The sequence below is a fragment of the Trichosurus vulpecula genome, chromosome 8 (assembly GCF_011100635.1).
Source record: "Trichosurus vulpecula isolate mTriVul1 chromosome 8, mTriVul1.pri, whole genome shotgun sequence".
NCBI classification, from domain to species: domain Eukaryota; kingdom Metazoa; phylum Chordata; class Mammalia; order Diprotodontia; family Phalangeridae; genus Trichosurus; species Trichosurus vulpecula.
This window is the reverse complement of record NC_050580.1, coordinates 169,695,810-169,710,237: the sequence shown is the minus strand read 5'-3', so window position 1 is coordinate 169,710,237 and position 14,428 is coordinate 169,695,810. Positions and strand designations below refer to the sequence as shown.

At 38.0% G+C, this 14,428-nt stretch overlaps 1 non-coding gene across 1 annotated transcript; it reads left to right on the top strand.

Moving 5' to 3' along the window:
- The first annotated feature begins 7,619 nt into the window (after positions 1-7,619).
- Positions 7,620-7,726, top strand: LOC118830428. The gene has a single exon (XR_005009063.1). It is a non-coding gene; the product is annotated as a U6 spliceosomal RNA (small nuclear RNA).
- The last annotated feature ends 6,702 nt before the right edge of the window (positions 7,727-14,428 follow it).

Genomic DNA, 14,428 nt, shown 5'->3' with positions numbered 1-14,428 from the left:
GAGAACAAGACAGAGATAGGGGCAAGGGTCCACAGAGAGCATTAAGGACAGACTGTTTTCTTGACATTTTCACTGAGGATTAGTCCCTATACCTGGGGCCAGTAGTTCTTCTTGCAGGTAGAATTTGAGAATTAAATTAGAAGGAGTTTGATCTATGATCTCAGTGCTGTTATATATATAAACCATTTTGTGTAGAATAGGCTATGGAGCATGGAGCCCAACACTGGATTACTCTCTTTCCATCCCCCCTCCCCTGCACGCACACCTCCCTCCCCTCTTCTCCAAATCATGAAATAAACATTTGCCGTTTTCCAGGAGGACAGGGCACAGTGGCCTCACCAATGGTCTGCTGTCCTTGGAAATTCTGCCAAGTGGATATCTTGCATCATGCAAATGCACTTGGACAGCTTTATGGACCCAATTAGGGGCAGATGAGCTAGCTACTAAAACACTTTTGAGGCCTGGGGAATTGCTTGTAATTTAAATCACAGGTGACGCAAAGGGCAACGAAAAGGCTCACGCACAGCATGTACGAGTAAGCTGAAGCATACTACCAATGATGACTCGGGTGTAAGAAATGGTATAAAAGACATAATTAAGGATGCCACGTATAACCTGGAAAAGGCGTAAACAAGTCGTGCAATGACAGTGAGGAATGACAGATAAACAACAGGAATAAGAGTCCGAGTGCTAGACTGCTAGCCATAGAATAATAGAAGCTTGAAAGGGTGAGATCCACAGGGATACCTTCATTTCAAGCACTACCTTCTACATGCAGACTTACCTGATTCCAACCCCAAACTGCTAGTGCCTTCCCTCAAAAAAGTTACACTGCATGGATTTATATATGTAAACCCTGACTCCCTGATAGGCTCTTTGGGCAGGAAAGAGGGGTGGGGGTAAGAAGGAAACAAGCATTTATTAAGTGCCTAGTATATGTCAGGTATTGTGCCAAGCATTTTACAAATACTATTTTATTTGATCCTCACAATAACCCTGAGAGGTAGATGTTATTATTATCCCCATTTTACAAAAGAGGAAACTGAGAAAGAGGTTAAGTGACTCATCCAGTAAGTATGTTTATTAATCTCATGTTACAGTTGAGGCAACTAAGGCAGACAGTTAAGTGACTTGCCCAGGGTCATACAGCTAGTAAGTAGACTATTTCATTTCTATCTCTATATCCCCAGTACCAAATGCATTGCCTGGTACACAGTAAGACCTTAATTAATGCTAGCTTAATAATTAGTCAATTGATTAATCCTCGAAGGAAGATTCAGGGACAAGATAAGTTTTAATCCGTACCAACAATAAGACTACGAATAGCCCTGAGATCATAGATCAGACTCCTTCTAATTTAACTCTCAAATTCTCCCTTCAGGTACATTTATTTTTAAGCTCAACACCTATGACACTCTAGGCAGAAATCACGAACTTGAACTCAGTATCCCTGAAGTAATGTCATAAGTCTTCATTATTGGACCTTTCATTACTGGATTTGAACTGTTGAGCAAAATCAAGCATCATCTCTATAGAACAGTTCAAGTGCCACACCAGCAGTGATGGCTTCTGTAATGAAACCACCAAAGGTGGTTTCTCAGACAAACAATTCCACTGGTCCCTTCTACTAGGACCACTCCAAGGGATAATTCTTTTTAGATTATCAATGGAAATGTAGCCTTGCTCCAAATACCTTTGTTCAGTGCTTTTGCGCCATAGGAACTCATCTGAAATGGAATGGAATGGAACAAGCATTTATTAAGCTCCGACCATGTGCCAGGCACTGTATTAATTCTGAGAATACAAAGAAAGGCATAAACAGGGCAACCCAGTCATGCAGTACCTAGAGCATGGGGCCTATGACTGGAGACATTCCCTCTCTTTCTTCAAGATGGCTCTCAAGTACCACCTTCTATAGGAAGCCTTTCCTGATCCCCTCCCTCCCTACTTACTTTGTGCTGAACTACCCAGCCTTTATTCTCTTTATATTTATTCCACATATACATCTCCCCCATTAGGATATTGGCTCCTGGCAAATCTGGATGGTTTCATTTCACAGAAGTATGCTGGAGCCAGCTCCTCCAGTGATTGTTAAATTTTCATTGTGACCATTTACACTTCAGAAACCAGCAAAGTATGTCACAGCTTGATTTATTGTTTCTTTGATTGTCCAGACTTAAGAAAGTGATGCAGAAAATGTGACTAATGCAAACCTTAAAAGTCTATCATGGGTACATTTATTAGCACAATCCTGGAAACGTATCTGCAGCACGTAGTGACCAGCTTCTAACAGGCACTTAATAAATGCTTGCTGATTGATTGATGGATTGAAGGGAGCCAGAGCAGCAAACAGTTAATTAGCCCTGGTTCCAGCCTTCTGAGGCCCCTTCCAAGTTCACTGCCTATGTACATACTAGACCTTGAATTAAAACAGGACTTTTTGTGCGTGAATAAGCACCACAATTGCCTTGTGGTTGGCAGTAAGATATTCCAGTTGCCTTTTGCAACACCAAACACTTTCATCATGTGTTTCCTTACTCAAGACACTCACCACCACTACTGACACTAGCAGCAATTCCCCCCACCCCATTCTCACCCTTCAAAAGAACAACTATTCTTCATAGGAAAAAACAAAGCAAGTTTACAGCTCAGTAGACTTTGGTATTTTGTAAAAATACTTCTAGGATCCAGGCTCCAGATACAACACAATGAAAGAAAGCTCTACCTGAAGACCATCTTCACAGGAAAGGGCACTTAGAGTTTATTTAAGTAAGACATTTTTTTCCTGAGAAAGTCAAAACTAAGTCAGCATCGATCCATTGACCAAGGCGAGTACCCAGTTGTACCTACAATTCCCCAAACACCCACAATAACAAGTAAACAGAGAGATCAGCGCACAAAGCAAAACTTGGGTCCAAATGGGAAGATTTTCATGCAGTTTCAAGCATATTTTATTAATGAGATTAACCCAGTTTAACCTCAGATAAGTCTTCTTTACATAGCTTCCTCTATGTAGCTTAAGAGATAAGACATTTCACCTTGCGACAAGGTAATGCATAAATTTCTGACTACCTTACTTCAGTCATAGAGAAAAGGGTGCTGGGTGCCCAGGCTGATTTAATTAATCAGTTGTATCTTGCCCATCCTTTTCTCCTTCTCCCTCAGTCCATCATTGGGGGACGGGGGTATTGAGCAGATAACTCAATTTCTGAATAAGCTCTGACTTAAGAAATATATGCCCTCTGGGAAAGCAGAGCCCTGCTAACAAGGACTCTAGGTGCATTTATTTTAGACACGTGCTCAAAAGCTTCCCTCTGGCATGGGTAAGAAGAGACTTAAGTGAACTCACAGGTCATCTTTATAGCAGGTGGGTCAAGTACAACAGGAAATTCTGAAACATTTGCTTTTGCTCAGTTTTCTTTGATTTTTCTGAGTCCATGGCCTTATGAGGAAAGTTTTGCTTTCAGATGGAATGGAGCCCTCACGGGAGGTAACAAGGCAGGAGATTTTGCTAATGGTGGTAGGGAAAGGCTGGCAGCAGTGCCAGGCTGTTTGAAGGGGAAGCCCACATTTTCTAATCCTAAACAGTATTCAAATAAAGGGAAACATGGATGCTAGAAAATAATCTTCATTAGTTTTGTGACAATTCATGGGAAGGAATTTTCTCTAGAGGAAAAAAATTGATCATTCACCGATGGATTAGGAATTACAGGGCATAAAGCGGCTAATCAACACATTTTCTGACTATATGTAATACAGACAGCAGAGTGTTGGTCTTGGAGCTGGAAAGACCTGGATTCCAATACCATCTTTGATACTTATTACCTATGTGACCCAGGGCAAGTGACTTAACCTTTGTATAACTCTGGCAATTCCTTAGGATGTATCTACTAAACCATAGACAGATTATGATCTAAATTTGTGGAGGGACTGATTTTTCATACCTAGAGTTTCTCAAACTGAAGAAATGTCAGATCATTCCTATATTACATTATTACATATTACTATATTACACTATAGTACATCCTACATTGCATATTATATGACGCAAAAACCCGATACAGAATCTGAGACCTTCACACACAATTTCAATTTAAGCTCTGAATGGTTTCACTGGCAGTATGAAAAAGTCAGGTTAAGCTTCAAACCAGAAAACAAAAGAATCATAGGAGAAATTCCAAAAGGAAAAAAAATGGCCTTTAAAACAGGCATTTTTATTCATATGCAGAAATCTGCTCATTTGTTGAAAGTACCATGACAGGACAGTAGGTCCTATGACCTACTCTCTTAGGTCAGGATGAAAGAGGCCAGGATCAGAGGTCATAGGATTTAAAACCAGAAAGAACCTTAGGAATCATCTAGATACTAAATTCTAGAGTAATTTCTTATTTTAGAGAAAAGAAAAGTAAGTCTCAAAAGGGATAAGGTAGGTTACTCAGGGCTACAAATAATATGACAGGCCCTATTAAGGTTCAGAGATAATTAGACCTACTGAAAACAATTTCTTCTGTCACCAAATTTGCATGTTACTTCTAACTTAAACTGGGTAAATTAAATTACCATATTGCTTTTTCTCTGTCATTAAAATTTAACTCATTAAAGTTCACTAAACTCGCATACCCTTCTAGTGCTTTATAATGGGTCCATCATATTATTCAGTCTGCTTAGGTAATACACGGTTCTCCAAACCAGAAACTGATCGTGTGACCATAATCTACAAATTGGCAAGTTTTCAAATTAAGACCATAATATATTACATCATTCAAATGTAAGATATCATTACTATTACTCTCACATTAACTTGGGAAAATGCCCACAATTTTTTTCCAAACTAAATAACAGATGACCTAGCAGATGAAGATCCGGCCTTGAAGTGAGGCAGACCTGGATTCAGGTACAACTCTGATACATGCAGGTTGTAGGTCCCTGGCAACTCACTTAATCTCTCGGTGTCCCCTATGGTCAATTCTGTAAGACTATAAATTGTAGGCCAATTGCAAATCTGTATTAGTAGAGGGAATTTACTCATGGGGTTCCCTACTCAGATGAAATGATAGCTATAGACCAAAATAAAGAGTTTTATGCAAGTATATACTCATTCTGGCCAATAGAAATACAAATGGACATAGAACTTTTTAAAAGATGTGTACACAAGACGGAAGCAATGACAGATAATGGAGACTAAGTACAAAATTCTGTCACAATCCTATAGGAACAGTCATTAGTACTAAAACTCAAAACGAGCTAAGAAAAGAAAGGAAAGCCAAGGACAACAACAACAAGCCTACATTTAGCATTCTTGGGGGAAAGGGCAAGATCAAAGAAGGGATTCCTGCTTGAGGTAAATGAGGCAACGATAATAGATAGTGGAGAGAAAATAACTCTTATAATGTTTTTATTTTCTCTGCCAATAAGAACAATCTTTAGACTAGAAAAGAAAGGACAAAAATAGCTAATTGTCATTATCCTCTTATAAGCAGGGAGATAGTAAGATAACAGCTACCTGCCCTTGACGAGTTCAACAGATCGGGCCAAGATGAACTGTATGAAAGCTATTGAAAATATTAGCAGGTGTCAGTCAGTCAATAAATATTTTTAATGTGTGTAGGTTGAGCCACTGTCTGTCATCTTTGAAAGGTTTGAAGAAATGATAGAAATGGGGGAAAAGTTATCCTGATTTTCAAAAATAAGAAGAGGATGAAGTCTGTAAATTATTGGTCAGTGAGCTTGACTTCTATTCCCAGCAAAATTATGGAAAATATTATTAAATGAATAGTTAAAATAGTTAAAAATTATCTAGAAAAGGACTTGGTGATCACGAAAAAACAGCATAGTTTCATCAGGAATAAATCAACAATAATGATAGTAGTAGCATTTATATACTGCCTTCCAATTTGTAGATATTATTTCCTTTTATCCTCACAACTCTGGAAGATAGATGCTATCATTATCTCCATTGGACAGAAAAGGAAACTGAGGTACAGAGAGGTTAAATGACTTGCCAAGGGTCACAAAGCTGGTGTCTGAAGCTGGATTTTAACTCAGGTCTTCCTGACTCCAAGTCCAGTGCTCTATCTATTGCACCATCAAACTTCCTTTTATTACAGGACTACTCGCCTGATAGATCAGAAGCATTCCATAGATAAAGTCTGCCTACATTCTACGGTTTATTCAGTCAAGCATTTGACTTGGGAAATCTCCAGGGAAAAGTCTCCAGTTTGTCTAAATCTTATGATCTATTCAGTCAAACATTTGACAAAGTCTCTCATGCTATTCTTATGGGGAAAAAAAGATAGAAATATGTGGCCTAGAAGGTAAATCAGCTGGAGCTGTAACTATTTAAATGCTAGGATGCAAAGAATATTCATTGACGAATCAATGTCAAATTGGAATGAGGTCTTTAGTGAGGTGCTCCACAGATCTATATTAGACTCTGTGTTGTTTAACATTTTTATCAAAATTTGGCTAAAGGCATAATTGACATGCTTATCATATGTGATGACACAAATCTCGGAAGATAAAGTCAAGATCCAAAATGATCATGGCTTGCTAATCTAACACTTGGGTTAAAAAATCAACTCCATATGTACAAGATAGGGGACATATGGCTATATGGCATTTCATTTAAAAAGATCTGGCAGATTTAGTAGATTAAAAGCTTAATATGAATTATTGGTACAAGATGGCAGCCAAAAAAAATCAAAAACCCTCTCGGGCTACATTAAGAAAGGACAGCATACAGTACAAGACAAGTGACAGTCCAGCTTTCCTCTGCCTTGGACAGACTATATCTATAATATTATGTTGAGTTCTGGGCATCACATGTTACATACATTCTCCAAAGGAGAATAATCACAACTGTAAATAATCTCACATTCCTGAAATACCCAAAGCAGCTTAAAGACTTGGGGCATTTAAGCTGAAGACTCAAGGAGGCCATGAAAGCTGTCATTAAATATCCAAAGGGTCATCCCCTGGAAGAAGGATTTGACTTCTCAGTCCTAGAGGGAAGAAGTAGAAGAAGCTACGCACGGATATTGCAAAGAGACAGATTTCTGCTTGATTTTATTTTTAGTCTTCCTAACAATTAGAGCTATCCCAAAGTTGGATGAACTACTAGGAAAGATAATGTGGTTCTCCTCCTTCAAAGAAGCCTTCCAACTCAAAGGCTAAATGAGCATTCATTGGATATATTCAGGAAGCTAGACTAGATGACCTCTGAATTCCCTTCCAGTTGTGAAATTCAGTTATTCTCTGACCTGGGTTTGCTCCTTGACAAGTCACTTCAGCCTCTCAAGTCTTCAGTTTCTTCATCTGTAAAAAGGTGGCAATAATACTTGCATGATGGAACTCCATTGCCTTGTTGCAAGGATCACATCAAAAAATTCAACTAATCAGATGTATTAAGAGCTTATTGGGTGCAAAGCACTATTCTAGTTCCTAGGGATATAGAGAAACAATGGAAGATAGTCCCTACCTTAGAATCATAGATTTCAAGCTGGAAAGGACCTCAAAGTCCATCTATTCTAACCCCTTCCTTTTTTCAGATAAGGAAACTGAGGTTAAACAATTTGCCCAAGGTTGCACAGGCAGTAAGCCAAGTAAGAAATCAAATTCAGGTGCTTGCTTCAGCAGCACATATACTAAAATTGGAATGATACAGAGGAGATTAGCATGGCCCCTGAGCAAGGATGACATGCAAATTCATGAAGTGTTCCACATTTTTATAGTTCCTCCCATCCTTCTATACAGGGTGTCCCTAAAGTCTGCACACATAGGCAAAAATGCATATTTTCAAGAAATGAAATCAATGCAATTTTCAACAACATTTTATTTAATTGGAATATTAACAAATAACATCTTCAATATGATTTTTCCATCATTTGTGATGCACAGGTTGGTGTGCTTTGCAAGATTGACATGAACTCAATGCAATAACTCCACATTGCTGTCAGTTTTAGCACATTCCCTCTTTATGCATTCAATCAAGCGTGTCACATCTGTGATTTTCTTTGAGTACACCTTCTCCTTTAGCATACCCAAGAAAAAGAAGTCAAGGGATTAAGGTCTGTTAATATTCCAAGTATTTCAAAATATGCATTTTGGCCTGTGTCCAGACTTTAGGGACACCCTGTACAACATGACTAATGTGAAAATATGTTTAATAGGAATGTATATGTAGAGCTTATATCAGATTGCATGCTGTCTTGGGGAGGGGGGAGGGGAGGGAGGCAGAGAAAATTTAAAACTTATGGAAGTGAATGTTGAAAACTAAAACTAAATTAATAAAAAAAATTTAAAGAAATCAAATTCAGAAATTGAAAATCATACCTGTATGTATATGTATATATGTATGTATGTGCATAAAGTGCTATATAAATCTGGTCTGTTATTGTTATGATAGTTTTTACTATTATTATTTATGGTCAATAGAGAAAACCAACACAGACTCTTTCCTCAACATTCAGCTCAGTTGTTTTTCAATCATGTCCAACTCTTCGTGACCCCATTTGGGGTTTTCTTGGCAAAGATACTAGAGTGATTTGCCATTTGCTTATCATTTTACAGATGAAGAAACTGAGGCGAACAGGGTTAAGTGAGTTGCCCAGGGTCACACAGCTAGTAAGTGTCTGAGGCCAGATTTGAATTCAGGAAGATGAGTCTTCCAGACTCCAGGCCTGGCATTCTATCTACTGCTCCATCTAGCTGCCCTTTCCTCTACATAGAGGAAAGACTAAGGGAAAGTAACAATTGTCTAAGTCGTCTATGAAAGGAAGTAGTACTGATATTACCTGTGATGGCTTTTGTTTTATTGAGACAGTTATTTAGTGGGTTTGTATGTATTTGTCACATTTCCTCAATGAGATTGCAAGTTCCTTCAGAGCCAACTAAGGCCATATCTCATACTTTCTTTATAGAGTACATTGCATAAAGCCTAGCAGAGATCTAGGCCTATAGCAGGCATTCAATAAATACTTATTAAATAACATTGATAAATACTTCTTAAACTGAAGATAACACAAAATTAAAAGTTCACCTTTTGAAACAAATGATTTATCACAGCTAAGTATGAGTTCATCTTCTCTGTGGTCTAGAGTCTATAATGATCATTTTGATGGCTTAACTTTAAAGCAAGACATTTGCCCATAGCAATTCACCCCAAAACTTAAACTGAACTGAGCGTAGAGGAAACAACTGCATCTGCAAAATGATCCACTAAAATTTAGAGCTTTGTCAAATTACTTAGCATGATCTATTCAGACAGTCCATTCCCTTTCTCATATCCATTAGCAGAAATGCTAGTGAAAGTTTATTTCAACAAAATAAAAATACTTTTCTCTCAACGCATCATCTCATCTAGAAAATTCAGAAAAATGCTATTCTCTGGAAAACATTAAAAAGAAGTTCTGCCTATTTATGTTTCTAACCTCAAATATGTCTTGCTCACATCAATGGCAGCTTTGTGGCATTTGGTCTATAACAGCATTCCAATTACAGCAGCGTGGAACTAAGTGGAATCATAGGCTCATGGAAACTCAAGATGGGAAGGAACCTCCAGAGGTCATCTATTCCATCCCTCTAGTGATGGCCTAAACCAGTATTCTGATAACTTCAAAAATGCCAATAATCTCCTCCCACACATTTGAATATGTGAATAATAATGTAATAGGTGGCATTGAAGTTAAATGGGTAACAACAGTTCAGTGCCAGAACTAGTCATGTTTTAAAATGTTCATAAAACCTGACTCTTTGGGGTATACGGCCCATTTGTTACCCTTCCTGAACTTTCTTTCTTCAATGAGATGTACACACACACACACACACACACACGCACACACACACACACCCTCCAACAATCTCAATCTCTCAGGTCATTCCCAGCTCTAAATTCCAGGGTAAGAAACTTTTAGAGAAGTATAGAATTACAAAATGTTAAAAGGTAACTTATAGAGAATCTAATCCAAATCTAATCTCTGCTACTTACACTCTGTGTGACCTTGGATAAGTGAGTCGCTTTGCTTCTCTAAAAATCAGTCATAAAATGAAAATTTTGAACCAGATGATCTTGAAGGTCTCTGAATCCTATGATATATGTATGCATATAGACTTATACAAACACACACATACAAATCAACCAAGAGCTGCATAAAATATCAATCTCCATATTTATATTAAACTGAGAAGAGATGGCATGCAACAGTCTAGAGAAATAAAAAGTCCAGGTATTGTAAATGTCGATGCTCTTTTTCTAATATATGGATCATATGGATACATTTTTAAGTAACAGCAAAATTTTTATTAAAACGATTTTTTGCCAATCTTTACTCAAAAAAGTGGGACCTGATTGTCTGTGTCTTTTGGCAATGTGATTCACCAAGCCAGGTTATGTGGTCCAGTAAAAAGAAGTGTGAAATGAGATGAAAAACCACTTTGAAACAGTTGGGGTTGGTGGTTTTTCCGTTAAATCCTATAAATGCTAGTAAACTTGTCCAACTGCTTGATTTATGAATTACTTCCACAAACCACTTACAAACTGCATTTCAATTTTTCTGTCTTCCCATCTTGCTAAAAGAAGCCAACTTTCATAAATTTAAAGATAAAAGGTCCATTCAACGCCTTGTCCCACCCCACCTAAATATGAGGAGTTAACCCCCCAAGAGGTTAGGTAAATTGCCCAAAGTCACACAGACAGAAGGTAGCAGAACCAGTCTTCACATCCAGGTTCTCTACCTCCAAATGCAGCATTCTTTCTTTTCATCTATGCCCAATACTACCCTAACCACCCTGCCCCCATTCTATTTCTTTCCTTCCTCCCTTCTTTATTTCAAAGTTTTAAAAATGTAAATACTTTAAAATTAAATTCATTTTTCCCCTTGGGGCTTAGTCTATTTTAATATTCTCTTTTTCTAACTCCTAATTATACAGGGTTGAGTTAGTCATCGATTTCAATTATTTCAATGAAATAAAGAGGAAGGAAAGTCAAGTTTGTGTGGCATCACTGAAATTCTCTCCATGAAGTAAATGGGAAAAGGAACTAATTTATAGTATGCTAAAATCTTCTCCAGATTTAGAGTATGTAAAAAAAAATGAAGCAAACAATTAGAATTTTATTAAGGACTTTGATGATAAAAAAGTATCATTTTTTAAACATTTTAAAATAATAAATCATACATGACCAAGCTTTTCTCAACAGTGTACTTGAGAAGGCATTTCCTTCCCTTCTTTGAAGAGGCTGGGGGACTATCAATGTGGAACAAAGCACAAAATGTCAGCTTTAATAGATGTATTGAGTAGTTTTTTCCTGGACTGTTTTTTTATCCTTTTTTTTATTCTTTGGTGAAAGAGGTGGCTCTATTGGAAGATGAAGGTGATACAAAAAATCAAAGATACCAATAAGAATAAATTTTTCGAAAGAAAGACTAGTAATTCAGAGGCTAAAATAGAAACTAAAAACAGACATTCCCAATTAAGGCAATTGGGAAGCAGGCAAACTCTTAGCCAAGAAATAGCACTACTTAAGCAAGTCAGATACAGAAAAGATAAACTGTGGTCACTAGTGTTTTTGTTTTTGTTTTAAATTTTAAATCCAGAAAAGGAAAAGGAAAAAGGTTGATGGGAAGTGCTGACCAATGTCCAGAAAATATCCATTCTCTGATAGATGAATTATTTTTAAAAGGAAAAAAAATATACTTACCCTTACAGAACTCTAAAAAAATCTCCCCAAACTTTGACAACACTCAAAATAAGAGGCATTTTGTGTATGTGTGTGTATTTTCTAAAAACTTCTGACAAATGGTTACTATGGAGATGTCCCAAGACAAAAAAATGCAGGAGCTAACAGCCAGACCCATAACAAATGCAGGTTCCTGGCACTTTCTGTGACTAATTACAGCTTGTCATACAGCTTGTCCTCATCTTTACTGTCCCGTCAGTGCACAAATGGCCCCAGTTTTGTGGGAAAGGACTGACAGGATGTCAGCAGCTCAGCAATACTTCTCAACAACAACAACAAGGAGAGAACCTTAAAATGCCCCTCAGACTGGGAATTAGAGCAGGTCTGGTGTGCATCATCACGTTTGAACATTCAGAGAGTCCCAGAGGTAAAAATTCTTTCATTTCCATCTTCATGAATGTTTCAAATTTGCAAAACTATAAAAAATATACATGAATAGTGATTCTGAAGTTTCCTTGATGCTGTTACCCCTACTCTCTCCCATCCATTTCTTCTCCTTTTCACTGCCAGACTTCTTGAATGAGCAATCTAAACAACCTTCCATTTCCTGAACACTCATTCCTTCTGTAACCCCTTAGAGCCTGATTCCCACCCGCCTCCCAAAAAAATCATCTTGAAAATGTTCTCTCGAACAGTACCAACGTCCGGTCAGCCAAACCCAGATCTCGTCCTCATGGATGCCTTTCTGGCACTTGACTCAGTTGATAATATTCTCCTTCAAATTCTCTGTCTTTGGCTTCCAGAAAGATGACAAAGGAGAATGAAGTTGAAGTAGAGGAGAAAGAGGAGGAGGGAGAGGAGGAGGAGGATGGGGAACAGGAGGAGGAGGAGGAAGAGGAGGAAGGAGAGGAGGGAAAGCAGGGGGAGGAGGGAGAGGAGGAAGAGGAGGGAAAGGAGGAGGATGGGGAAGAGAAGGGGAGGAGGGGAGGAAGAAGAGGAGGAGGGAGAGGAAGACAGAGAAAAGGAAGGGGAGGAGGAGGCAGGGGGAGGAGAAGGAAGAGTACAACGTAGTACAATGAATAAGAGCTGACGCGGAAGCCAGTAAAAAGTAGGTTCAAATACTGTCTCTCACATCAGAGATGTGTGACCCTGGGCAAGTCATTTAATGTCTCTGTGTTTTAGGCACAGGCAAATTGCTGAGGTGATAACCTGTGTTGGTAAAAGGAGTTTCATCATCTGTGAGTACACTATGCCAATGAAATCACAATCCCTATCCCTATCCTACTGTACTAAGACAACAAGGAAAAAAAATGTCAGTGAAACATAAAGTTCTGTGCAGGGGTGAGGATGTTACCATCCTCAATATGAAAGATATTATACATGCCAGCATAATATGAATATCACTTACCGCATATTGGAACTTTTCATTGAATTCACGGTCATTGGCTTTTACTCTCCTTTCTGTCTCTAAAGAGAGAGTAAAAAATGTGATATGAAACAAAATTTGACTCAAAAAAGTACACTGTCATTGGACTTACATTGCTTAGGGGACTTATTATATTTGAGATTAAAATGAATTATTTCCTTCAAAATGAGAATTAGGATGTTTGTTCTCTTTAGCCTGAATTTCAAAATGTATACTGCTGCAGTCTTTAAATGAAAAAGATGAAATATTGCTCATTTTTGCCTGTGACCAGTTGAACAAAAGCATCATACACCTCCAGTTTCTAAGTCCCACCGGCCTCATAAACAGTCTTCTTCTCAACCTCCAAGTATTCCTAAGAGGAAAATGGCTCTGAGAGGCAATTATATTCCAGGAAGTCACTTCTCTCTGGCAAAGTTATGGCATCTCTATGGAAAATATGAATGAAGGGGATTGTGATATGCCAGGAGTCAGCGAGAGTGAACAAATTGCTAAAATAGTTCTACATAGAAGACTGCAAAACTTTCACTTGTGATTGCCACCTAATAAATAAGAGGAAGCAATGAATAAGCTACGATACCACAGAGAGGCAGTAGGGCATAATGCATTCTAAAGCTGGCCTTGAAGCCAGAAAGACCAGGGTTCAAGGCCCGCCCTTGACACATCTCAGCTTTATGATTCTGGCCAGATAACTTAAACTCTTGGTGCTCTTCAACTCTTGAAAATTATAAATTGCAAGGAAGATGATGACCTACATTGCTGGAGTTTCTTCACCCAGGAGTTCCCTACACCAATAAAATCACATATCCAATCTCTAGACTACCACAGAACTTTGGAATCATGGTTAATAATCAATGAAAAATTATGAAATACCTACTATGTGCTAGGCACTGTGCCAAGCACTGGGGATACAAAAAGAGGCAAAAAGCATTCCTTCCTCTCAAGAAGCTCACAATCTAATGGATTAGAGTCGGATGGATGAATATTTTGTCTATGAGATCTGGATCTACTCTGGTCATCATAACTGAATTCTTAATACTATAGTATTTTTAGCATCACCTATGAGCTATACATAAAATCAAATGTGGAAACAGAATTACCAATAAGTCCTAGAGGTTAGCCAGTCCTCCAGCAAGGAAACTATACCTCATCACAACATAATTCATGTATAAACCTGCACGTAAGCACCCGCTTGCACTCACCTCACACATAAACTCTCATTCATATATATTTATATCATATATAGGTTTATGTATAATATGTGCATGTGTGTACACACTAAAAAGTAAGTTTAAATATTATGCCCATATACAAGCACATATGGAAGAAGA